Source organism: Heptranchias perlo, unplaced genomic scaffold (genome assembly GCF_035084215.1).
Source record: "Heptranchias perlo isolate sHepPer1 unplaced genomic scaffold, sHepPer1.hap1 HAP1_SCAFFOLD_47, whole genome shotgun sequence".
NCBI lineage: Eukaryota > Metazoa > Chordata > Chondrichthyes > Hexanchiformes > Hexanchidae > Heptranchias > Heptranchias perlo.
Window position 1 is genome coordinate 10,419,325 of NW_027139484.1, and position 27,316 is coordinate 10,446,640.

The window sequence follows — 27,316 nt, forward strand, 5'->3', positions numbered from 1 at the left end:
TTAAATTTGTAGTCAGGATGGCCGAGCGGTCTAAGGCGCTGCGTTCAGGTCGCAATCTCTTCCGGTAGGCGTGGGTTCGAATCCCTCTTCTGACATTGCTTATTTTTACGAAGTCGTGAAAATATTTTATTTGTGGATTGGGCTGCAGCTGATTTTTAGACCAAGTTGATTTGCTCCTCCCACAAAAGCAACTGGCTTTTTCATGGAAATGTGACTTGAGAAGTTTCAAACGGTGATATGTTTGACATATTAATGACCTGGACAAAGAAATAGAACAGCAGTGGGAAACATTTAAAACGGTGATAAATAGAGTCCAGGAGAAATATATCCCACTAAAAAGCAAGAACAAACTAGCCAGAAATGACACACCAGGGATGAATAAAGAAACAAGGGCAAAATTTAAACTGAAGAAAAGGGCACACACTAGCCAATAAAGGAGAGAGGGGAATGTGATAAGACTGGGAAAGAAGTCTGAAGATCTATTGGAAAGGCAAAAAAGGAATATCAAAAAAAGCAAAGTATTCGAGACACATCAACAGCCAAAGAAAATTTAGGATAGGAATATTTGCACGAAGTGATTTTTAGGTAGTCGCCTTTAAATGTTTCAAAGGCGACTGCGAATTTATGATCGTCTGGCCATTTCACCAGCCGTGTTGAAAACAAAACATGTCTCTTAAGGGGAGTCTATAACGAGGGGGCATAGATTTAAGGTGAGAGGGGAGAGATACAAAAGGGTCCAGAGGGGCAATTTTTTCACTCAAAGGGTGGTGAGTGTCTGGAACGAGCTGCCAGAGGCAGTAGTAGAGGCGGGTACAATTTTGTCTTTTAAAAAAGCATTTGGACAGTTACATGGGTAAGATGGGTATAGAGGGATATGGGCCAAGTGCGGGCAATTGGGACTAGCTTAGTGGTATAAACTGGGCGACATGGACATGTTGGGCCGAAGGGCCTGTTTCCATGTTGTAAGTTCTATGATTCTATGATTCTATGATTCTATGATAACAGGGCCACGAAGGGAGACACACGACAAACTCACAGGCAATGACAGCGAAATGGCAGAAATATTAAATAATCACTTTGCTTCAGTATTTACCAGGGAGACTCGTATTGTGGGCATGACAGTAGAAGAAGAGATCAAAAAGATATGTAAAGATATTTAAGATCGAAAGGGGGGAGATAATTGATAAACTAATCAATCTTAGAGAGGAAATTTCCTGTTAGGTGCCTAACCAGAGTTTCAAACCGCTCAGCCACGCTAATTTCCGTATTACTGTTCAGGAGCTCATTTCACAGGGACACGATTACTGCGCTCCATTTAGGGAGGCTCAGTGAAAGGCGGAAATTGATCTATTAATAGAATCATAGAATAAGATAGCGCCATTCAGCCCATCGTGCCAGTGCCAGCTCTCTGAAAGAGCTGTCCAGTTCGTCCCACTCGCCTGCTGTTTCCCCATAACCCTGAAAAAGTTTGATCCAAGCGTTTATCCAATTCCCTTTTGAAAACTGTGAGTTGAGAAAAACAATATTGAAAGGGGTGCTGGGGCCTCTGCAGCGTCGATGTAGAGTGTGTGATGATTGAAGTTATCAAGATGGTTGCTTTTCACATGGTATGTTGTGCAATCATCCTGAAATATCTTCAATATCCAATACAAATTGAATTGCAAACCTGACGGACAAGCACTGGAAAACAAGTCACGAGTGAACGCAAATCATCTCGGACCCGTTTTTAGCCTCACGGCACTTCAAATAAAGTGAAATAACTTTGCATTGAAAAGATTTGGAACTTGCATCTATGCCTTTATCTGTTCCATTTCTTAAAGTTGCTGGCGTCTGATGATGGACACGCCTCTGCTCCCTCCATTGCACAAGAAAAGAGGTGTTTGACGTTGACGGGACCTGTTGGTTATGAGCTTATCCTTTACATTGAGTGGGTTCGCGTCCTTTAAACGGCGTCAGCTTTAGCCCAGCGGTGAACTTCGCAACAAACAAGTTCATCACCGTCTCACCGCGGGCACTGACTGACACGTTTATCGTTATTTCTTTCAGACCGAAATAAATAGGAACCGTGATTTTAAATTTGCACGAAGTGATTTTTAGGTAGTCGCCTTTAAATGTTTCAAAGGCGACTGCGAATTTATGATCGTCTGGCCATTTCACCAGCCGTGTTGAAAACAAAACATGTCTCGAACTTTCGCGTCTTTTTTCGAAAGGCAAAAAACATATTTCCCATGACCTCTGAAGGATGGACAAGTACATTTCAGAAAGCTGAATCAAGTTCACCAGCCTTTTAATCCGGAGTCAGACCTTTGCACCACGCACTCTGAAGACAGGCTCCTGGATGTTATTATATTTTTTGAATGTTTCTCAAACACCGTTTCATATATTGGTTGAATGGATGAGGCTTATCAAATCTCCGCCAGATCCCACCGGGAATGAGACAGCATTGGAAGCAGCCTTCACCCCCAATATCACGCTGGCATTCATCGCCTGCTCTCAGCGGACTGCATTAACAGGGCTGGGAGATCTGGACTTTGTTCACATTTAATCACCAATGTGAATCGTGAAATATTTAATCATTTTTAATGGGGACAACGTTTCACAATATTTCCGCCCGGTTTCGAACCGGTGACTTTTCGCGTGTTAAACGAACGTGATAACCACTACACTACGGAAACCTGACACCTCCAACCTCGTGATAGGGATATAACCCCTCAGCCAAACTAATTTCCGTATTACTGTCCAGGAGCTCATTTCACAGGGATACATTTACTGCGCTGTATTTCGGAAGGCTGCAGAGAAGGATCGGTGGTGATGGTCAGGCAGGGAATCCCAGAGCATCGCGCCCACACAAACATTTCACTGTTTTTTTTCATGTGCCTGATATCCGACCGCAGTGTAAATTATGGCGAATCAGGCATGTTCAGATCACATTGTTCACAGAGTGTTTTCTTGCAGCCAAATCACACATTAGAAAACTTGAAATGAGATGAAGAGATCGGAGCCATTTAAAGTGCTCCCAGTTACTGCTGATCAGGAATTGAAACCTGGCACCGGCTTCAGTGCTATCAGAATGAGGCAATGAATCCAAAAGTGGGACGAAAAAGGTGCAACTTTCGTCCCTGGGTGGGCTCGAACCACCAACCTTTCGGTTAACAGCCGAACGCGCTAACCGATTGCGCCACAGAGACCGTCTGGTCCTTTTTCTTGCAAGATACACTAAAGTAGCGTGTCACCGAGCCAAAGTTACATGTTGCAGCCACAGAAATGCAATTGACCACTATCAGTGTTACTTTTCCAGAAATAAAAGATGGGACATTGTTTGTGGAAACATGGGAACGGTCTGGTCTCGCTCAAAGCATCGATATCACCGACAACCAGCTCTCCTGCAACCGGCGTGCCCACCGGTGCTTTGTCTGTTAGTTAGTTGCACTGTGGGAGATCCTTCGCCACACTGACTGCAGCGGTTTAAAAAGCCGGCTCACCACCACCTTCTCAAGGGCTTTTTGGGATGGGCAATAAATGCCGGCCTCGCCAGCGACGCCCACATCCCATGAACGAATAAAAAGAAAATATTCTGAGCGTCCTGATGCTGATGTCAGGTTTTGATCCCTGATCTGCAGTAACTGGGAGCTGAAATATTAATTGTACCGAATGCAAACACTCCCTGATATATTTAACACTCTTACATGCCTTCCCTGCTGGCCTCGTCGTTCGGCTTCGGTGTTTTCATCACGGCGGCCTGGGTTGGGAATATGCTGTTACAAAAAAGAATTGCCAATTTTGTCGAATCACAGCAAACTTACGGCACAAAAGCAAGCCATTCGGCCCATCCTGTCCGCACCGGCCGGAAATGAGCTACCCAGCCGAATGCCACTTTCCAGCACTCGGTCTTTAACCTTGTAGGTTACGCCACTTCAAGTGCATATCCAAGTATTTTTTTAAATGTCACGAGGGATTCTGCCTCGACCACCCAGTCAGGCAGTGAGTTCCAGACCCCTACCACCCTCTGGGTGAAAAAAATTCTCCTCAGCTCCCCTTAAATCCTTCCACCAATCATTTAAAATCTATGCCTCCAAGTTATTAACCTCCCTGCTAAGGTAAATAGGTCCTTCGCCTCCACTCTGTCTGGGCCCTTCATAATTTTGTACACCTCAATTAAATCACCACTCAGCCTCCTCTGTTCCAAAGAAAACAACCCCTGACTATCCAATCTTTCCTCACAGCCAAAATTCTCCAGCCATGGCAACCTCCTCGTAAATCTCCTCTGTACCCTCTCTAGTGCAATCGCAGCTTTTTTGACCAGTCTGTCATTTGGGACCTTGTAAAAGCCTTGCTAAAATCCATGTAGACGACATCAAAGTACTCCAGGTGTGTTCTCACCAAAGCCCTATTTAATTGCAGCAAGACTTCCTTACTCTTATACTCCAACCTCCTTTCAAAAAGGCGAACATACCATTTTTCTTCCTAATTGATTGCTGTTCCTGCATGTTAACTTTCTGTGATTTGTTTACAAGTTCACCAAACTCCCTCTGAATACCGACATTTATTGGACTCTCACCTTTTAAAAAATATTCTGCTTTTCTATTCTTCCTACCAAAGTGGACAATTTCACATTTTCCCACTTTATCCTCCAACTGCCACCTTCTTACCCAATCACTTAACCTGTCCACCTCCCTTTGCGTCCTCCTCACGGCTTACTTTCCAACCGACCTTTGTATCATCAGCAAACTTAGATACATTGCACTCGGTCCCCTCATCTCAGTCATTAATATAGATTGTAAACAGCAATTGCAACTTAAATTGTCCGCCCAGGATCGAAAGCAGGGCCGTTCGCGTGTAAAGCGAACTGGTAACCGCTGCTGACTTATACTGGGCAGAGGGGAACTGACCAGTCACCTCTCTCTGCTCTGATTGGGACATTTTTACTTCTCTTTAAACAACATCTCTCCTGTCCCACACTAAAATCATGGACCAGAATCATAGACTATTACAGCACAGAAGGAGGCCATTCGGCCGTGTTGCCGTGCCTACTCTTTGAAAGAGCTGTCCAATTTAGTCCAAAAAACCCAGCCTTTTCCCCGTAACCTTGCAAATCAGTTCTCTTCAAGTACCTGTCCAATTGCCTTTTGAAAGTTCCTATGAAAGCTGCTTCCACCACCCTTTCAGGGAGTGGCTACCAGATCGGAACAACACTCTGTGTGAAAAAAAAAATCTCCTCATTTCCCCTCTAGTCCTAAAAGCTCACAATCCTTCTCCACGGATGCCTTTTTACAAACATTTCATTCATCAAAACCAAACAAGATACTCTGGAAAATGTCTTCATTTTCAAGTAATTAATGTTCCGAAGGAGCTCCCTAATTTCCCTCCCCTTTATGAATCAGATCATTCTCATCCGGATCTTTTTCCACATGAACCGGCCTCCCCTCCCAGGGGCTGAGTTCAGAATCTTCGAAGGATACAGCTCAGAAGCAGGCCATTCGGGCCATCGCGCCCGTGCCTTATCCAACAAACCATGTACCAGATTCTCCTGAATTCCAGGGTGTGGAACGAAAGCGAACAACAAAAGCCCTGACATTCGACCGTGGAGGTACAGGCAATTCTGTGACAAACCGGTTTGTCTTTTTCCCGGTTTTTCCCTGTCTATCTGACTGCGTTTATCTCTGTGCGTGTGGAGCTGCAGGCTGATTTTGAATTCATAAGTGTGTTTGTGTATGTTTCGTGCAATAAATAAATGAGTGAATCAGACGCTTCTCTCCCTGACACTGGGGAACTAGTGAGGCAGAATTCAGAGCAGGGTTCTGTTTATTGTGAAAAAGGGAATGCAATATGAATTCCGGAATTATTCAGAATTCTACCAGCGCTAAAACCAAATGCGACCCCCGCCGTGATTTAAATACGCAGCTTTCTGATTTAGATTCAGACGCGCTAACGTTGCGCTACGAGGTCTGATGGTAGCGATCGGGTTATTTACCTTTATGAAAGTTTCTCATGCACCATTTCATTTATTTCAGATTTCCAAATCCCGCCCACTCCCACCGGGTATCAGGCAGCCACAGAAGCAGCCTTCACCTGTCCGCGGCAGCATGACTGCAGCAAATCCAATGACACACACCCGGCACCCAGAATCATCACATCACAGGAAAGGAACTGCTCAAAATACATAACAGGAAGGGCAGCATCTGAAAAAACGCTGAGACTTTCGGTGTTTGGACTTTGTTCAGGACTGCTAACAGGATGGTGTGAAAATTTAAACTATGGATGTGTATAAATGGATGTCATGCTTCTTTATAAATTGAGTGTTTAAGTTATGTGTGCCATTTATAAATTTATTTTGATTATTTTTACAATATGATATATCTTGTTATAAATATATATGATTGCACCTGTGACACTTATAAATACATTTGGGTGTAACTGCTTGGTGGTTATCATTATATCTCTGTGTATCTGTGTTATGTATTTGTGTGTAATGAAAAGTAAGACATAGAGAAATAAATCTCCAGAAAATACATTTACAATATATACCCCACAAAAAAGGAATAACTAAAATATATATCTAAATAGATTTGTAAGCAGCAGTCATGAAATGCATTTACATCTTACAAATCAGAAATATATTTTCAATCTAACACGACTGCAGCCCAATATATTTATAACCATCTGTTGACAATGTATAAGTCGGGTTTATGGTTATCGAGTGGTTAGAATTCGGCGCTTTCAGCACTATGACCCGGGTTTGATTCCCGGTCAGCGCATTTGTTTTTACAAAACAGTTCACTTAATTACGCAAAATTATACAAGTCTCTTAGATGATTCTTTCAATTACCATTAATAAACCCACAACTTTCTGGTTCACACTGAACGAAATGCTAACAAGTTTGCCGAGTAAATGTCGAAACGACGCGAACTTCTCTGACTTTCATCCCTTCTCATTTTACGCACTTTATTTTTGGAGTCTGCTTCAAAGTGTTCAGAGGTGATGAGACCAGGAATCTGGTGCAGCCGTTGTTGAATGTGAAAGGATTGCAGCCCAATTTACACGAGAGAAAGCTCGCGCCTGGAGGTTTGTGAGGAGCAAGTTCCAGCAAATTGTTTCTGTCCCGGGATTAAACCGGGAGTTTTTCGCGTGTGACGCCAACATGATAACCATTACACCACGAAAACATCTATTTAGTCCAGCCCAGGTCAGATGGAAGTGTTAAGGGAGAAAGTGAACTGCTGACTCCCACTTCTGGGGGATATCCCAAAGCGCTTCATAGAGGTGTAATCAAAAACATGGAATCATGGAATCGCAGGAGTCCATTCGGCCCATCGTGCGTTGGCCAGCTCTTTAAAATAAATGGTGCAATTTTAAAGGGGGTGCAGGAACAGAGAGACCTGAGGGTATACGTACACAAATCTTTGAAGGTGGCAGGACAAGTTGAAGAGATTGTAAACGAAAACGTATTCGGAATCGTTGACTTTATTAATAGAGGCATAGACTACAAAAGCAAGGAACTTATGCTGAACCTTTATAAATCACTGGTTAGACCCCAGCTGGCCATCACACAATTCTGCCCACCACACTTTAGGAAGGATGTCAAGGCCTTGGAGAGGGTGCAGAGGTGATTTACTAGAATGGTTCCAGGGATGAGGGATTGCAGTGAGGTGGAGAGACTGGAGAAGCTGGGGTTGTTCTCCTTAGAGCAGAGACGGTTAAGGGGAGATTTAACAGGGGTCTTCAAAATCATGAACGGTTTTGATAGAATAAATAAGGAGAAACTATTTCCAGTGCCAGAAAGGATGGTAACCAGAGGACACAGATTTAAGGTAATTGGCAACAGAGGTGAGATGAGGAGAATGTTATTACGCAGCGAATTGTCATGATCTGGAATGCACTGCCTGAAAGGTTGGTGGAAACAGATTCAATAATAACATTCAAAGGGGAACTGGATAAATACTTGAAGGGGAAAATTTTGCAGGGCTATGGGAAAGGGAAGGGGAGCGGGTCTAATTGGATAGCTCTTTCAAAGTGTTGGCACAGGCACGATGGGCCGAATGGCCTCCTTCTATGATGTTTCCATGCTGTGATTCTATGTTATGGAGGATTTTCTGATGCAGTGGATATTCGGGGCAGAGGACCAAGTGGGGATTGAGCTCGACGGCAAGTGTATACAGTTCGTTCAAAGGGCTGAAGCCGACGGTTTCATTCCTCCCGTCGTTTAGCAGCAGGAAATTACTCGGCCATGCAGGCGACTTTTTTTGTCTTCATTCATGGGATGTGGGTGTCAATGGCAAGGTCAGCATTTATTGCCCATCCCTAATTGCTCTTGAGAAGGTGCTGGTGAGTCGCCTTCGTGAACTGCACCTTTCATTGACTGTGTCATTGACATTTTCTGGATAGAGAGAAACTATTTCCGCTGGTTGGGGATTCTAGGACTTGGGGGCACAGTCCAAAAATTAGAGCTACATCTTTCAGGAGTGAGATTTGAAAACATTTCCACACACAAAGGATGGAACAAGTTTGGAACTCTCTTTCCCTAACGGCAATTGATGTTTGCTTAATTGCAAATTTTAAATCTGAGATCGATAGCTTTTTGCCAAAAGAACGTATGAAGGGATAAGGGCCAAAGGCAGGTATATGGAGTTCGATCACAGTTCAGCCATGATCTTATCAAATGGCGGAGCGGACTCGAGGGGCTGAATGGCCTACTCTAATTCCGATGGTACATTTCCCCAAGTGTCTGCTCTCTCCATAGTTGCGACCTTGTGTTTAAAGCATATTTTCGTTTAAAGGTTGGTTTAGGGATGAGCCGGTGGGCGTCAAAACGTGCCGTGGATCGAGACCGGGTTGGTTATTGCGGGAAGAGCAAATCAACTGGGCCGAAAAATCAACTGCAGCTCAAGCAAGAAATAAAATAGGAGTCAAAGTAACCAATGTCGGAAGTGGGAAGGAGACTGCGACCTGAAAGCAGTGCCTTAGACCGCTCGGCCATCCTGACGGATAAATAGCACTTTGCCTCGCCACCCTTTCCACATTGAGACCCCCCCGGAGAAAGGTTCATTCACTCGAGTGCTTGGTGATATAAATGATGCTGGAAAGGCTCGGTGAGCGGGATGCCACCTCCCCGGGTTTTCCTGAGCCTATTGTACTTTATTCCTATTTAATGACGGGAATATTCGCAATCAGTAGCCAAAAAGGATTAAAAGCTGAATCACAGAGAAATGGAAATCCTCGTTAAATCTGATAATGCTGTAAGTAAAACTCGCTGGTGGTCCAGTGGTTAAGATTCGCCGCTTTTACCACTGCGGCCGGGGTGCGATTTCCAGCCAGAAGAGCAACTTTTGAACACTTGTTATATTAATCGCATGGAAGAAAAAAAAAACAATATTTTTGTTATTCACCATTAATTAACCGATAACGTTATTTTGCAGAATGAAAGGCCACTGAGGGATGTTGGAAAAGTTTAATAATGTCTTTTGTGCGATGAACTTTTTATTCCTTCTCATTTTACACACTGTATTTTGAAGGGCTCCGTTTAAAATGTTCAGTGCTCGTGAGACCACGAATTTGTGTCGAACTGAACAAAACAGGCTCTTTCACAGAGGACAGAAAAATCTGTCCCAAAATAATGTTCCCGCCCGGGACTGAACCGGGAACCTTTCGCGTGTGAGGCGAACGTGATAACCACTACACTACGGAAACCTCTGATCTGGTTACCAGCCAGAAGTTAGAATGACTGTATTGATTCTCATTCATAACTATTCACTTGATCGAAGTTGCACAAGTCACAAAAGAAAAATGTTCATTTCAAAGTTATTAAACTCCCAAATGTGGCCTGTCTTGTTTGGACAGGGGTTGACCCTGACGTCACAGCCTCAACAAAGCATTTTCTCAACATTTCCATTGGGAACAGGAGGAGGCCATTCAGCCCATTGAACCTGTTCCGCCCTTCAATTAGATCAGAGATGATCTGAACCTCAAATCAATTTATCCGCCTTTGCTCGCTATCCCTCGATACCCTTACCCAACAAAAATCTATCGATCTCAGTCTTGAAAGCTTCAATTGACCCCCAGCATCCACAGCCTTTTGGGGGACAGAGTTCCAGACTTCTACTGCCCTTTGTGTAAAAAAGTGCTTCCTGATTTCGAACCTGAATAGCATGGTTCTAATTTTAAGATTATGTCCCCCTCGTTCTTGATTCCCCAGAGGAAATTGATTCTCTCTCTCTATTCTATCGAATAATTTGAACATGTTAAACACCTCGCTCAGACCGCCCCTCAATCTTCGATACTCGAGGGAAGACGAGCCCAATCTATGCAGCCTGTCCTCATAATTCAACCTTTTTAGCCCCGGTAACATTCTGGTGAATCTGCTCTGCAACCCCTCCAAGGCCAATCTATCCTTCCTGAGGTGCAGTGTCCAAAACTGAACGCAGTTACTCCAGACGCAGTCCAACCAGAGCTTTATATAACTGGAACATAACTTCCACTTCTTGATATTCCAGCCCCCTGAGATAAAGGCTAACGCTCCGTTAGCCTTTTAAATTATTTTTGGACCCGTCCGTTAGCTTTTACTGATTTATGTAAATGAACCTTTAATTCTCTCTGCTTCTCCACAGTTCCGAGCTTCTTACCATTTGGTAAATACCCTGACCATCGGTCCAAAGTGGATTACCCCGCATTGAACTCCATCTGCCATAGTTTCTCTCACTCACTTAATCTATCAATGTCCCTTTGCAACTTTTCACTCGCATCCACACTACTTACTGTACCACCCAACTTAGTGTCATCAGCAAACTTGGATATACGACTCTCTGTTCCTTCATCTAAGTCATTGATAAATATGGTGACAAGCTGAGACCCCAGTTACAGATCCCTGGGGGACACCACTAGTCGCATCCTGCCAATTGGAGTATGTACCCATTATCCCTACTCTCTGTCTCCCATCTCCGAACCAATTCTCTACCCATGTCAATACATTGCCTCAAGATCCATGTGTTTTCATTTTTGCCAATAGTCTCATGTGTGGAACCTTATCAAATGCCTGCCGGAATTCCATATAAATAATATCATAGGAACATGGGGACAGGAGTAGGCCATTCAGCCCCTCGTGCCTGCTCCGCCGTTTGAGAAGATCATGGCTGATCTGTGATCTAACTCCATATACCCGCCTTTGGCCCATATCCCTTAATACCTTTCATTGCCAAAAAGCTATCTATCTCAGATCTAAATTTAGCAACTGAGCTAGTATCAATTGCCGTTTGTAGAAGAGAGTTTCAAACTTCTACCACCCTTTGTGTGTAGAAATGTTTTCTAATCTCGCTCCTGGAAGGTCCGGCTCTAATTTTTAGACAAAATGGTGGCAAGTTCGCGGGACATCTTGGACAAAATGGCGGCAAGTCCTTCACGGCTGCTGCACAGGGAAAGGAGGAGGCCATACAGCCCATCAAGCCCGTTTCATCGTTACTGGAGGCCGATCATCCCCTCAAGCCTGTTACATAGAATCAAGAAGAGGCCATTCAGCCCATCGAGCCTGTTATACAGGAACTGAAGGCCATTCAGCCCTTAGAGCCTGTTATACAAGAACTAGACAACAATCAACCGTTCAACCCTGTCAGGTAGCAAAAGGAGGAGGCCATTCAGCCCCTGGAGCACCTTGCACCAGATCTGGTGGCCAATCAGCCCCTCAATCCTGTTACATAGGAACAGGAGGAGGCCACTCTGCCCCTCGAGCGTGTTAACGGGAACTGAAGGCCATCCAGCCCCTCGAGCCCATTACAACGGAACTGGAGGCCAGACAGACCCTCAAGCCTATGACATAGGAACAGGAGGAGGCTATTCAGCCCTTCGAGCCTGTTATACAGGAACTAGACGCCAACCAACCATTCAGGCCTGTCAGATATCAACAGGAGGAGGCCATTCAGCCCCGAGCCCATTACACCAGACCTGGAGGCCAATCAGCCCCTCAAGCCTGTTGCATAGGAACAGCAGCAGGCCATTCAGCCCCTCCAGCATGTTATACGGGAACTGAAGGCCATTCAGCACCTCGAGCCTATTACACTGGAATAGGACTCGGCCATTAAGCCCCTCGAGCTTGTTGCAATGGAACAGAAGGAGGCCATTCAGTCCTTCTAGACTGTTATACAGGATCTGGACGCCTTTCAGCCCCTCACGCATGTTACATAGGAACAAGATGAGTCCATTCAGCCCCTCGAGCATGTTACATAGGAACAAGAGGAGTCCATTCAGCCACACGAGCCTGTTACACAGGAACAGGAGTGGACAATTCAGCTCCTCAACCTGTTCTGCCATTCAATTAGATCATGGCTGATCTGTATCTTAACTCCAACTACCTGCCTTGGTTCCTTGATCCTCAATAACCTTGCGGAACAAAAGTCTATCAATCTCCGTTTTGAAATTTCGGATTGACCCCAGCCTCAACAGACTTTTGTGGGAGAGAATTCCAGATTTCCACTACCCTTTTGTGAAGAAGAACTTCCTACCATCACCCCTGGGCGGCCGAGCTCTAATTTTAAGGTTATGCCCCTTTGTTCTAGACTCCCCCAACAGAGGAAGTAGTTTCTCTCTATCTACCCTATCAACTCCTTTCATCATCTTAAACACCTCAATTCAATCACACCTTAATCTTCTATATTCAGGGGAATACTAGCCTTGATAATTCAACCTGTCCTCATAATTTAACGCTTTTAGACCCATTATCATTCTGTTGCATCTGTGCTGCAGCCCTTCCAAGGCCAATATATCCTTCCTGAGGGTCAGTGCCCAGAACTGAATGCAGCCCTCCAGATGGGGTCGAACCAGAGCTCTGTACAGCTGGAACATAACTTCCACCCCTTTATATTCCAGCCCTCTTGAAATAAAGGCCGACATTCTATTAGCCTTGTTAATTATTTTTGCAAATGTCCACTAGCTTTTAATCATCTCTGCACTTGGACCCCTAAATCTCTCTGCTCCCCCACAGTTTCGAGCTCCTCACTATTTAGAAAACACTCTGATCTATCTTTCTTAGATCCGAAGTGGATGACCTCACATTTCCCCACATTGAACTCCATTTGCCACAGTTTTGCCCACTCACATAATCTCTCATTGTCCTGGGAATGCTTGGTACTTTTGTTTGGTTGGAGAATGCTTTAAATCAGTTCATTATTTTAAAAAGATCACAATTGATTTTTATTTTGTACAGTTTGAACAAGACCATTATTACCCGATCAGTAAAATATCCGTGTTTTTCAGATAATGGAGACAGTTCAGATATATTTGCCTTTTTGTCTACTTTAATGAAGTGAAATTTTGCTGATTTAAAATCAGCAGTATTTCTTAGCTTGAAAAAGCATCTCCTCTGTGAGGTGAGGCTTCACTCTCAATGTCTCAGTGTTTCCGCTTGTCCTGATATCAATGTAACACTTGAAGGGCTCCAGGTAATGAACAGTGAAACCCCTTCAGATTATCTCAGCCCACTCGTTCTATCCAGTGCCGAATAGTTCCTGCTCTTCAGAGCGTGACAGATTCACACTACACTGGAGCTTGTTTTAGACTTTAACTGCCAAACAAATTGATGAAACAGTAAGAGAATAAACAGAATAGTAGCAGTAAGACAACAGTTTTACTGTAAAGCTCAACCAGATCATTATTGGAAAATAAAAAATAATAAATAATTCAAAATACTATACGAAACTGTGCCCGAACTTTCGAACATCCTGGTACTTTGTTGTCTTTTTCGCACAAACTATGGAAGCTGTCGATTTGATTAACATTCTCAGAGATTCCAAACAGACTCACCAGTTTGAAAAAGACAGGCTGATAAATGCCTTCAAAACAGTGACTGGGAGCCAGTCATTTTAATCAATGGTCTGTTTATTTCAAAAGAAGCTGCCAATCAAAACTGTACGAGGAGAAATGACCCCGGAGGTTTGTATCTGAATCAAATGTTTGACTTTGTGAATTCAGGCTGCCGTTGAGAGGTGCAGCCTGCCTTTCAGAGGTGCAAACCACTCACGCAATATCGGGGGCCCCCCTGCTGGTGAGAAGCCGCTGAACAGCACAGCCAGGCCTGACTGCTCGCAGGAATCAGGTAAATCACCAGGCAGCACCAATCTCACGGACTGTCTGCATCTCAACGACCGGGTGCAGGTTAATCACGTGGAGGTTTATCGACCATCGCGCCCGGATTCGGGGGTTATCGAATTTAACCCCGTACATATCTTTATATATATATATTACATAGAATACAGCACGGCACAGAAACAGGCCATTCGGCCCAACTGGGTGAATAAGTATCCCATCGAGTCCCCACAGTGTGACTAAGTGATTCCACACTGCACCCAGTGATAGTGTCCCATTGATCCACAGTGTCCCAGTGATCCACACTGCACCCAGTGATAGTGTCCCATTGATCCACAGTGTCCCAGTGATCCACAGTGCACCCAGTGATAGTGTCCCATTGATCCACAGTGTCCCAGTGATCCACACTGCACCCAGTGATAGTGTCCCATTGATCCACAGTGTCCCAGCGATCTAGTGCACCCAGTGATCCCAAAGTGAACACAGAGTGACCCGGTGATCCAGCTGCACACCCACTGATAATGCCACAATGCTCCCTAATTGATCCCAGTGATCCCACAGTGCACCCAGAGGTCCCAGTATCCCAGTTCACTGCATTTGTGTAAACGTTTGAGACTGTCTTTATATACAACAACTTGCGTGTATAAAATAACATGTCTACATATATATATATAATATTTCTACATGTCTATATATATATATATATATATATGTACATATATAATATTTCTATATTACTTAGAATGGGTAAAGTCGTTTCTCCTGTGACCCCATGAAGCTGAAACAAAATGGTGGCCATTAAGGCGGCCATCTTAAACAACATGGCCGCCAGTGTCCCAGTGATGCCACAGGAAGCCAATGATCCCACAATGTCCCACTGATCCCACAATGTCCCACTGATCCCACAGTGTCGCATTCATCCCACAATGTCCCAGTGAACCTGCAGTATCCCAGTGATCCCATAGCAACCCATGATCCCACAGTGCTCCCAGTGATCCCACAGTGACCCAGACACAATTCACGTGAGCCTGTGGTGAAGGCCTCGATCAGTCCCCTGTGGAGAGAAAGCTTCTTGTCCAAGGAATCCTCCTCCTCCCAAAAATTATCTTTCCACAACTTCATGTTACAGCATTTCCACAAAAAAATCTTTTAATTGATTTTTTAAAATGGATTAAAAACAAAGCAAGCGAATAAAAAAGCACAGCAAGAGCCCAGAGCTCCCTCACACTCACTCACACACACACATTCACACTCAGTCACTCACTCATTCCATTACACAGGCAGGCCATCTCTCAGCAAACACCACTGACAAAAAAAAATCCCAAGTTACAAAGCAGAGAATCTGAAGAAAAGAGTGAAAAGCTGGGACAGAGAGAAACAGAAAGACACTCGGGCAGACTGAAGAGCACATGTTGCTTCTCTCTCTCTCTAATACAAGTTTGCAGAGTTTTCTCTCCTGCTTTGCCACTCAATCCCTCACCCACCCCCTCCCCTAAAAGGTGCTGGTCTGTCTGCCTGTCCTTGGTTAATGTTCGCTGCAAGATTCAAATTGCCCCTGTGCTCATTTTCACTTCTGTTCCTGGAGCAGGGGACAAAAACCCTGGGCATTTTTTGCTACTTCGCCCTTTATGTTGCAGTTTGCAAAGGTGAACGAACTTTACCTTTGCTCTTTTCTCTTGTTTTAATTTGCAGTGGACAAAATGCCAGCAGTTTGTGATCAACTTACAGTTTGTGGCTTTTTCCAATCAGCCAAAGATTTCAAATAAATTCATGACATATAAAAGAGCCAAAGCAATTTTTTAAAAACCCAATATACAGCAAGATCCCTCACTCAGTTACAGGGACAATCGCTCAGCAACATTCATTTACACAGAAACAAAGCCCAATTTATAAAGGAGAAGAATCTAAAGAGTAAAAGGTTGAGAAGCAGCTTTATCCACAACAACAACTCATATATATATATATATATATATATATATATACATATATATATATATGTATATATATATATATATATATATATATAAGAACATATGAAATAGAAGCAGGAGTAGGCGAATCGGCCCCTCGAGCCTGCTCCACCATTCAATAAGATCATGACTGATCTGATCCTAACCTCAAATCTAAATTCATGTCCAATTTCCTGACCGCTCCCCATAACCTCTAATTCCCTTCACTTCTAGGAAACTGTCTATTTCTGTTTTAAATTTATTTAATGATGTAGCTTCCACAGCTTCCTGGGGCAGCAAATTCCACAGACCTACCACTCTCTGAGTGAAGAAGTTTCTCCTTATCTCAGTTTTGAAAGAGCAGCCCCTTATTCTAAGATTATGCCCCCTAGTTCTAGTTTCACCCATCCTTGGGAACATCCTTACCGCATCCGCCCGATCAAGACCCTTCACAATCTTATATGTTTCAATAAGATCACCTCTCATTCTTCTGAACTCCAATGAGTAGAGTCCCAATCGACTCAACCTCTCCTCATATGTCCACCCCCTACAACAGCAAATTGTATATATATATATATATATATATATATATATATATGTGTGTGTGTGTATTATCAAAACTACTATTACAAGCATCCATGAGGGCTTTGGGGGAAAAGCAGAGCGGGAAATGGGAATAATTGGATCGCGCTTTCAAGGAGCTGGCACAGGCAGGGTGGGCTGAATGGACTCCTCTTGCACCGTGCCTGCTATCAAAATGTGAATCGATGAACAACAACTTCAACGCCATGAACCTGAGACAAAATGGCACCCGAAAGGCGGACATCTTACTGAGGGGCAAGGTGAAGCTTGTGATGAGAGACACAGAGAGTGATAATTTGCTTTTCCTGTAAAATCACTGTTGCACTCTCGTTAAAGATACAAACTGAGTGAGACTAACACTAGCTGGTGTTTAACATAAAGACAGCGGTGCAGTGAGGGAATTAAACATCAAAATGTGAACTTCTGCAAAAAAATGGATTAACATTTGGTTATTTGGACCTAATGGTTACAGAAAAGGAGAGACCAGACATTCGGAGGAAAGGTCCAATTAGCCATTTTTTGTAGAGAATGTAATTCTAGCTTCTATTCAACAAATCAGAGTAAAATTGGACTCAATCTGAATGTAGTTCTGATCTGGGATTTAATTCATTTCTCCATTATTCATATTTTTTCTTTAATCTGAAAGAATAACTGCATGTGTAACAGTAACAGAGCAAGAGAGTGCTGCGGGAGCCTGTCCAGTTTATTAACACTGCAGAAGGGGTAAAATACATATTATTTGTCACAGAATTCAGCAGCTCACTGGGAAAGTTACACATGGTACAGATGGAGGAGCAAAAAGATGGAAAGTGATTTTACACTTTAATTTGGAGCAATGCCTTTTTATCTCCACAAGGTTTAGTTTTACATTTAACTTAATGAGCTCTTTATCCTAAACAAACTTCAGGCACAAACCATGGCTTTACAGAGAAAACAAGTATTTATTATTCATTCAATAGAAAAAAATGACATTAGAATTTAAACTTCATCTTGGTTTTATGCCCGATTTCGAATTGCTTTCGCAAAAATTAAACAACACATTCTCAATTCTAAAAATGCATAACCGTTTGGAAATCAAATGTTTATCTTAGACTAAGCCCATAACGAAAGTTTTAGACTTGCCGGGAAGATTCCAGGTATTTTGATGGATACCGTTGTAATGTAGCGTGACTTTCTCTAGTAGACAGGTCATCTGCTTCACAGGCAATCTGTAAACCTGCATCGAGGCATCAAGCTGGGAGGTAGCGAGCAGTCAGGAAGATTCCAGGTGAGGTGGCGCTGCCAGGAAGCGAAAGGTGAGCTTGGAGCAGTTATGGTGGATCTGCGTCTCTCCCCACTCAACTTCTGCCCAGATTTTTAAGACAGTTTTTACAGAGAATCACACCTCTGGGACAATGGCTTCTCAACAATAGGTTCCTACAAATACAACCCACGATTGATTGACAGTTCGCTTGTTTTCTCTCAGTGTCCACAACGTAACCAAGTTAATTCGGCAGTAGTTCAAACGACCTCTCGCCCCCCTGGAATCGTTCTTGTTGCTATGGTGATCTATCCTCTGCTGTGTGGTTTTTTACAATGTGTCATTAACAATCTTTCAACAGCCCTTCCACCTTTTAATCGTCCTTTTCCTTCAGACATACTGAAGCGGATTTAATCTCAGGTTTTCGTTCATCAGATGAATGTTTACTGCACAGAGCAGCTGGGAAACTCCTGCAGTAAGTAATGGTCAGGGTCAGGTACACAAGACTGAGTGACTTTATTGTGCAGCCTCCAGGCATCACCTTTAGAAATGTCAAAATTAAATCCACACGAGTGTTACCCCAGAACAAACATGAACTCTCTGGCCTGCTACATCTGCTGCTGTTCTGCTGGTCAGCACTCTCACACACTCCAGGCTGATGACACAGTTTGTTTTTGTCCGTCTTTCAATATGTCTGTTATCTGTTTATGTCGTTTGTCTCTATTTATTTTCTGTGTGTTATTCTATCTTGTTATTTCCACTTCTATTCCATCAATTTGTAATTCGTTGTCAGTCTCTCTCTCTCGTTCCATCCATGTCTGCTTGCTCTCTCTCATTATATACATATATATATATATATATATATATGCTTTCTTTCACTTTCTTTCTCTCTTTATTTTTTCTCTCCTGTCAAACAAACTCACTTTATTTATCTCCAGCTCTGTGTACCTCTGTCTCTACCCCTCTTTGTTTCCATCTCTCTCTCTTTGTCACAGACCCTCTCGCCTTTATGTGAACCTGTTTTAATTTTCTGCGCTATTTAATCATTATATTTATTTTGCCCTGTGTTCTCTGTCTCTGTCCACTCCTCTCTCCATCTCTCTCTCCTTCTGTCTTTCTCTGTCTCTCTCCTTGTCTTTCTGCCTTTCTTACTCTCTCTGTCCCAATATCTCCCTGTCTTTCTCTCTGATCTCTCTCACGCTCTCCCTGTGTCACTCTTTGCCTCTCTCTCTCTCTTTCTCGCTCTCACTTTCTGTCTCTCCCTCGCTCTTTATATCACTATCTCGCTCTCTCACACTCTTTATCGCAGTAAGTTCCTCTCTGTCTCTATGTCAGTCACTCACCCCTCTCTCTCTCCCTCTCTGTATTTCGGCCTCTCTCAATCTCTCTCCCTCTTTCTCAAACGCTATGAATTTCTCTCTCTCGCTCCTTCTCTCCCTCCCCCTCTCCCCCTCTCTCTCCCTCTCTCCCCCTGCACCCATTCTGATCTGGCCCAAAGCAGCTACTTTGACTCCCAGCTTTGCACATTTTGCTGGATCACCATTTAGTTGAAGTCCAGCTGGGATCTTTAGGACTGCCATTTCGAGCAAAATGCATGTGTCGTCTGCAGAATAAATCCTGCCTCAATTGGTCAGATTTTCAATAAAATATAACATCAGAACCATATTTCAGATCATTTAATGGCTCTGAGCTGCTAATATAAAATGTACTTTCCGTCCCCTGGGAAGTGTAGGGGATGGAGTATGAAATGGGATACAGTTCTAGTGCTTGAAACCCTTCAGCTCTTTCTATGATTTCACTAATTTAACAATTAGATTGAATGGGTATTTCACCGCGTTCTTCAGCTCCTCTCTAAATTTAGTCTGGGTCAGGACATAAATACACGTGTTTGTGCAGGAACTGAGAAGCTGCAGCATTCCTGCTGTCTGTTGTGTGATATAACCAGGGTCAGCGGTGGAGTAATAAGACCAAATGTCTGCAATTCGCAGATAAATGAAAAATACAACCCGTATCAGCCACAACAGTATAAAACTGCCCGATATACTGAAGAGTAAAATGATGGATTTCTTTCGGTTCTCCATCTCTGGATCACTCTGATTCTCTCCATTGCTGCGGCCCCGGAGTCCCCTGCGGACTCGACTGGACATTAAAATACGCCTGACCGTCAGAACATTGAACAGTAAAATCAGACAGAACGGGACACAAGGGGTTAAAATGAGGTGAAACATGTCAAATGCTGCCCATGCGGGGGAAGTACTGAACCTCGGTTTAGTCACACAAAACCAGGGAACATTATCAATTATATAGTCAGGTTCATATGTAAAGTACCTGGGGACACTCTCCAAACAGCCCAGCACACTCACTGTTCCCAGAACCACAGCCGCCGTTCTCTCGGTGCAATATATAGTTTTCAGCTTCTCACAACAAATGGCCACAAATCGATCAAAGGTGAAAGCGACTGTGAGCCAGACAGAAACCCCCGTGGCTGCTTCACTCAAGGAGGAAATAAAACTACACACGGGAGTAATGAACAGGAATGAACCTGGGAAATAAATCGCACCAATCCAATTCAATATCACACTAATGATAACGACCAGGAGATCTGTCACTGCCATTCCCACCAGGTAGCGACTGATACATTTGGAGAGACCGCACTTTCCTCGGGACAGGATCACAATCGCCACCAAGTTAACTGTAAGAGAAAAGGAAGCTGAGAAATTACTGCTCAAAGCTGGCGCCAAAGCAGCAGATTGAGAGGATCTGAGGTGAAATTTCCAGCTTTGTTGCTGCATCGAAGGGTGGAAAGTGATTGATTGACCTGGGCAGCGCTTTCGGGCAGAGATATTTTTAAACACAATGATCAATAATGAATTGGGAGATTGATACAGAAAGTGAATGAAGTGAGCGCTGGATCCACTGGAAGGGCTGAGTGAGGGCGCAGTGCGGGTGGAGAAGGGAGAAGGGGTTTTACACACCGGGAATCCAGCGGATTAAAGCCGGATTTGGGCTCCAGACTGACGGGAAAGAGAGGGAAGGGTCAGGAAGGTGAGGGGACAAAGAGAGGTACATTTAGTTTGTTGCTCTGGTTTAAGAGAGCTGACAGGGGCTGGCACTAAACGGGAAAGGCGGCTGAGGACCGTCCCAGTGAGACAGATTGGGAGGTAGACAAGGAAAAGGACATGTCAGAGCTGGAGGGGAGTCAGGAGCAGATAATTTGGGAACTTGCACGAACTGAAGTAAGGGAAGAAGAGACAGAGGATTCAAAGCAGTGAGAGGAGAGGCTGTGAATTACAGGGCGAGAAAGCAGCAGAGTGTGAGAGGAAATCTAATCTCTAGGTCCCAAGAACACAATCCAACTAATGCATTCAACGGTTCATTTCTGTGGTTATTGGTGTCAGGCAACCTGTGTTGGGTATTAATTATATCAAACTTGTTGTTTATTTAATTCAGCCGAGCTTCTAAAACACAGAATCCTCATAATTCATCACGATAAATAAATTGCTAATTCTACTCTTCAAGTAAATTGTAATTATATTTAGTCATTCCGATCAAGACATTTCTGATTATATTTTTTTCAGCAAATTTTAATTATGTTTAGTGTTAAGTTGGAAAACAAAGAACATTCACAAAAACAGACTGAGGACCTGACAGGGATATAAACATGAGGAGCGAGTCCCACAATAAAAACTCACCCAATATGACCACATCATAATAACAGCTTCAAATCACATTTTCTATATTTAATTGTACTGGAAGTTTCAGCAGTTCATTCTGATGAATTATTCACACCACAGCCTCTCGCTTTCCCTCTCAGTCGCCCTCTCTATCACGCACTCTACTCTCTTTCTCAAGTCCATTTTCATATCCGATTAAATCCTATCATCCTTTGCCTGCATTCTGTTCACCAGCCCCGTGTTCCACCGATCCTATTCTCAGTCTCATTTTGTTAAATAGTGAAGCCTCTGTGGAATAGTTTAATGTTTCTACAGATCACCCAATTCTCCACCTGTTCACCGACACTGTTCACTTCATCTTCAAATCATGGAATAAACAGAATCGAATGCCTCTCCCAGGCAGATCTCACAATAATTGAGATTCCTTCTCCTGTAATTATAAAGTAAAGTGATAGATGGCGGGATTGTTCAATTAACAAAACGCCAAAATCACACGGATAATCGACAGATACATAGAAGGGCTCCTGATTCCAACAGATACGGTGCAAATTGAGATAACATAACAACCACACTTTTCATTTAACAGTGAAGTCCAGTGACAGTCAGTGAATTCATCCACAGTGAAGCAGAGAAGGAGATGTGAAAGAGTCAGCAGTAAATTCAGATCAGTAACCAGACATCTGAAGCGGCGTCAGATACACACATAATGAAATAATATTTCATAACAGTGATCACCAATAAATACATTGAAATCTCAGTTGAATTGAAGCATGTTATTGGGGAGGGAGGACACTGCACTGCCTCCTTGTAAGACTGAGACCGTGAGCTGTCTCATTATCAATCACTCAAAACACATTGATGAAAACATATTCCAGGACAGGTTAGTTCCACAAGAAACTGTTAACAGCTCCTGATGGTCTGATACCAACTCTTAGCCCAAACACCTGATTCCAATACATTCAGTACAGAGAATAATCCAGTAACAATGTCAGCTTTGTATATATAAAGTCATTACAGATATAATGTAACTCCTACAAGATCGAACATTTGGAAGCTAAGGACATACCATTATTCAACACAACATTCAGTACAGAGAATAATCCAGTAACAATGCCAGGGTTGGATATAAAAGGGTCGTTATGGATATAATGCAGCTCTGACAAGACCGAAAGAGCAGAGACTTAACATATTCCATCATTCAACCGATAGAACAGGTGACTGTGTTGAACATGGTAGGAGAAAAAAATCATGTACCAAGTACAGCAGCGGAGTCAACTCTGATTTACGTCATTAACAGCTGAGATAACGGCTTACCTGGAACTCCAACCGCTGCAAGAACAGGAAAATAAATATCTTGTACCAGAAATATTACTGGATATCCCATTTCTGTGAGAAGCACTGACTTCTGTTGGCCTGGAAACCACAGCTTCGGCAGACACTCTGAGCTGATCCAATCCAACAAGCCCTGATTTATACAGGGGATAAGTCTCCACTGACACGGTTATACTCCTGATCATTGCTATTAGTTACAGTCAGTTTAACAAACACATTACATCAGCAGCTTTGACTCCGCTGTAAATAATGTGGTGAATAAAACACAAAAATCTCTAAGTCCACGATATTACTTAATCAGACCTCTCTCAGGAATAAAGCTTCAATCTGTTCTCATACAGGACTGATCCAATAATAATAAACGGCTTCATTTACAGCTTTTATATAACTATATTGACCATGTTCACTCCTGGTGTTTCATTTATAATTTAGACAGATGTCTGCGCAGTGTGCACTGAACCCAGGGACACAAGCAGCCCCGTTTCACTCTGTTCCTGCAGTTTCCCAGTTAAAATATGAATTTTGAGTCTCTGATACGAGGACAGTTAAAGGGCAGGTTGAGAATTGCAGCCGAGAAATGACTGTGAGTGATATTAGGGGACGGACACTGAACGTGTCCCATTGACATTCCTCTCTCCGCTATTTTACTGCAGATGTTTACCCGTTTATTCTACATTGGTTAACGGCTCCAGTAAAATTGGTCCCGTGTAAAACCGAGCTGAGCTCATGACCCTTTTTGACCTCCATCACAAAGGCCCCGTAATTCCCTCACCCGCCTCCATTCCTTCCTCAGCCCATTGCCATTGAAACCCTCATTAATATCTCTGTCCCCTCCAGACTCCATTCCTCCAATGCACTCCTGACCGGCCACCCAACCTCCACCTTCCATAAACGTGAGCTCGTCCAAAAGTCTTGTCCGTGTCCAACCAGCACCAGGTCCTACTCGGCCTCACTGACCCTCACTAGCTCCCAGTTACATATCCCTTAAATTTAAAATTCTCATCCTTGGGTTTAAAACCCTCCCCATCTCCATACCTACAGACAACCCACCCGTCACCATCTCATTCATCGGAAACTGGCCTCTTTTTCTGGGACTACCCTCTCTTGGTTCCACTCACCTATCTGATCAGAGCCAGGAGAAGCTTCTCTTCCCACCCTATCACCGTTATCTCTGATGTTTCTAAAGGTTCAATCCTTGGCTCCCTCCTCTTCCTCATCCACATGCTGCCCTTTGGTGACACAGTCCGCAGACACGGACCAGCTTTCAGATGGACGCTGACAAAACCACCGCCTCTCTTGACCCTTCCAATATCTTTGTGTTGTCAGGTCCACATTCTGTTTTAGATGAGCCACCAGTTCCTCCAGTTAAAAATTGGGAAGTCATGATCTTTGGCCCCAAAATCTCCACATCCTGGCCAGGGATTCCATCCTCACCACTGGTTTTTTGATTGGTGAGTCACTCACCAATCACTCAAGCCCTTACTGACTTGCTTTGGATTCCAATCTCCTCAGCCTTTAGTTTATTTTTATTCTTTCTCACACTTGAATCCATCAGTGTCTCACCCCTCCCTATCTCTATAAACTACCAGTTCCGACAGCCCCTCCCAAACATTCTGCTCCTCCCCCTCTGGCCGCTTGTGCATCTGGAGTCCATTTGTCCCGCTTCTGACAGGCGTGCCTTCAGCCATATCCACGCTCCTGATTGCCCTCCCTAAGCCCCTCCATCTCCATTCCTCCTTTCACGTGTCAGACGTGGCTCAGTGGTTGCAGTCTCACCTGTGAGATAGAAGTCTGTGCATTGAAGTCTAATTCCAGAGACTTGAACATATAATCCCGGCTGACACTGCAGTGCAGTCCTGAGGGAGCACTCGACTATCGGAGGGTCACTACTGAGGGAGCACATTACTCTCTGAGTGTCAGTACTGAGGGACTGGCGCACTGCTGGATGGTCAGTGCTAAAAGAGCGCAGTACTGTCGGACGGGCAGTACTCTGGGAGCGCTGTACTGTTGAAGGTGCCGACGGTAGGATACTTTAAGCCGAGGGCCCATCTGCCCTCTCAGGTCGATGTAAAAGATCCCACAGCAATATTCGAAAAAGAGCAGGGGAGTTCCTTCCAGTGTCCTGGCCAATATTTACCCTTCAACCAATGTTTACAAAACCGACTTTCTGGCCATTGATCTCATTGCAGTGTGTGGGAGCTTGATGTGCTCAAATTGGCTGCCACGTTTCCGACATTAACACAGCGACTACACTTAACAATGCACTTCATTGATTGTTTCGGGACGTCCCGAGGTCAAGAACGGCACTATTTCAAAGCTAGTTCTTTCCTTCTTTCAGACCTTCCAAGAAACCCATCTCTCGCTCCAAGCTTTTGCCGTCCTTCCTACTATTTCCTTCCTTGGTCAGGGGTCGTCGAAATTCTACTCTTGAAAACCAATCATATCCCCTCCAACTCTCCATTTACTTCTCCTCCTTTTACATCCTCCCTAAACCCACTCTTTGACCAAGGTTTTCGCCAGTCCTCCTGATATCTTCTTATTCCTTTTACTTCTCCGTGAATCCGCTTGGGAATGTTTATTCCATTAAAGGCAGTCTGGGAATGCAAGTTGTTGTTAACTTTCATTGGAATGTGTTCATTAGTTGTCCACTGTCTGAGCAAAAGTAGTTTCTGGGATCATATTCTTGTACCAGAAAGAGATTTATATCAGACACAGACTTGCTCACATAAATAAACATTGGAAACTGCTCGTGGACACCGTTTTGTTCGAACAACATAACTTGGTTTATGTTCAGGCATCGCATTGAAATCGGTTTGTACAACCGTGAGGGATCCTTTAGGGGATCCTTGATCTAATAGGAGACAAGCAACACTGACTAGGATGAAGATTTATTAGTTATTTGTCTTTTTACTCTTTGATTATAACCCGTTTTACTGCTCCCTGGGACTGATGATTATGATGAAGATTTATTAGTTATTCTATTCGGTTAAACCACATAGTTCCAGAGCAGTTTCGGTGTCCCATTATAGAAACAACATTAAAGCCATAGGGAGAGCACAATGTGGATTCACTCGAATGTGGCCAGGGAAGGGAAACTTTTTTGGAAAGACTTGAAAAAAAAGGATTATTTCCATGGGAATAGAAAAGACGAGACTTAAATCTTAAACAAAAACAGGCCATTCGGCCCAACTGTTCCATTCCTGTGTGTATGCTCCACACGAGCCTCCTCCTAACTTCAGAATATCCTTCTGTTCCTCTCTCCCTCGTGTACTTACCCAGCTTACCCTTAAATACATCTCTACTATTCGCCTCAACTACTCCAGGTAGGAGCAAGTTTCAAAATTCCATCCACTCTCATGGTTAAAAAAGTTTCTCCTGAATTCCTTATTGGGTTTATTCGTGACTATTTTATCTTAATGACTGCAAGTTTTGGACTCCCCACAAGTGGAAACATCTTCCCGACCTCTAACATATCAAACCCCTTCCTAATTGTAAAGACCTCTATTAGGGCACTCCTCAGCCTTCTCTTCTCTCGAATAAAAATACCCAGCCTGTTCAGTCTTTCCTGATATTGAAAACCTCTCAGTTCTGGTATCATTCTAGTGATTCATTTTTTGCACCTTCTCCAGTGACCATGTATCGTTTTTATAATATGGAGAACAGAACTGTTCACAGACCTGAAATCTTAACACTGTTTCTCTCTCCACAGATGCTGCCTGACCTGTTGTGTGTGTCCAGCATTATCTGATTAATTACATTTCACATAGACTGGTCTAACCAAGCTCCTGTACAAGTTCAACATAATATCTCTGCTTTTCAATTCTATTCCTCGAGAAATGTTTGCATTTTTATGGCCTTCGCACCTCAGCAGGATAGCCAGCTTGCCCCACAGTAAGATGGCCGCCATGCCCCACATTATGATGGCCGCCTTGCCCCTCAGTAAGCTTTGCCGCACAGTAAGATAGCCAGCTTGCCCCACAGTAAGATGGCCGCCTTGCCCCACAGTAAGATGGCCGCCTTGCCCCACAGTATGATGGCCGCCTTGCCCCTCAGTAATCCTTGCCCCACAGTAAGATAGCCAGCTTGCCCCACAGTAAGATGGCCGCCTTGCCCCTCAGTAAGCCTTGCCCCACAGTAAGATAGCCAGCTTGCCCCACAGTAAGATGGCCGCCTTGCCCCTCAGTAAGCCTTGCCCCTCAGGAAGATAGCCAGCTTGCCCCACAGTAAGATGGCCGCCTTGCCCCTCAGTAAGCCTTGCCCCTCAGTAAAATCGCCAGCTCGTCCCACAGTATGATGGCCGCCTTGCCCCTCAGTAAGATGGCCGCCTTGCCCCTCAGTAAGCCTTGCTGGCAGACATTATGTTTTCAGTTCAGGGCGGGAGTGAATGGTTCCCTGTTACCCACTGTGTACTGTACATGTCCAGGAGCTGTCACTGTTCCATACAAGGGCCGTAAAGTACAGAGAATGAGAGACA

At 43.8% G+C, this 27,316-nt stretch overlaps 4 non-coding genes across 4 annotated transcripts; 1 reads left to right on the forward strand and 3 right to left on the reverse strand.

Annotated features, from left to right (window-relative positions):
* Positions 1-11: 11 nt before the first annotated feature.
* trnal-cag (transfer RNA leucine (anticodon CAG)) lies at positions 12-95 on the forward strand. The gene has a single exon. It is a non-coding gene; the product is annotated as a tRNA-Leu (tRNA).
* A 2,507-nt stretch (positions 96-2,602) lies between these two features.
* On the reverse strand, positions 2,603-2,675 carry trnav-aac (transfer RNA valine (anticodon AAC)). Its single transcript has one exon. It is a non-coding gene; the product is annotated as a tRNA-Val (tRNA).
* Positions 2,676-3,114: 439 nt separating this feature from the next.
* Positions 3,115-3,188, reverse strand: trnan-guu (transfer RNA asparagine (anticodon GUU)). The gene has a single exon. It is a non-coding gene; the product is annotated as a tRNA-Asn (tRNA).
* Positions 3,189-9,612: 6,424 nt separating this feature from the next.
* On the reverse strand, positions 9,613-9,685 carry trnav-cac (transfer RNA valine (anticodon CAC)). The gene has a single exon. It is a non-coding gene; the product is annotated as a tRNA-Val (tRNA).
* Between the last annotated feature and the right edge of the window lie 17,631 nt (positions 9,686-27,316).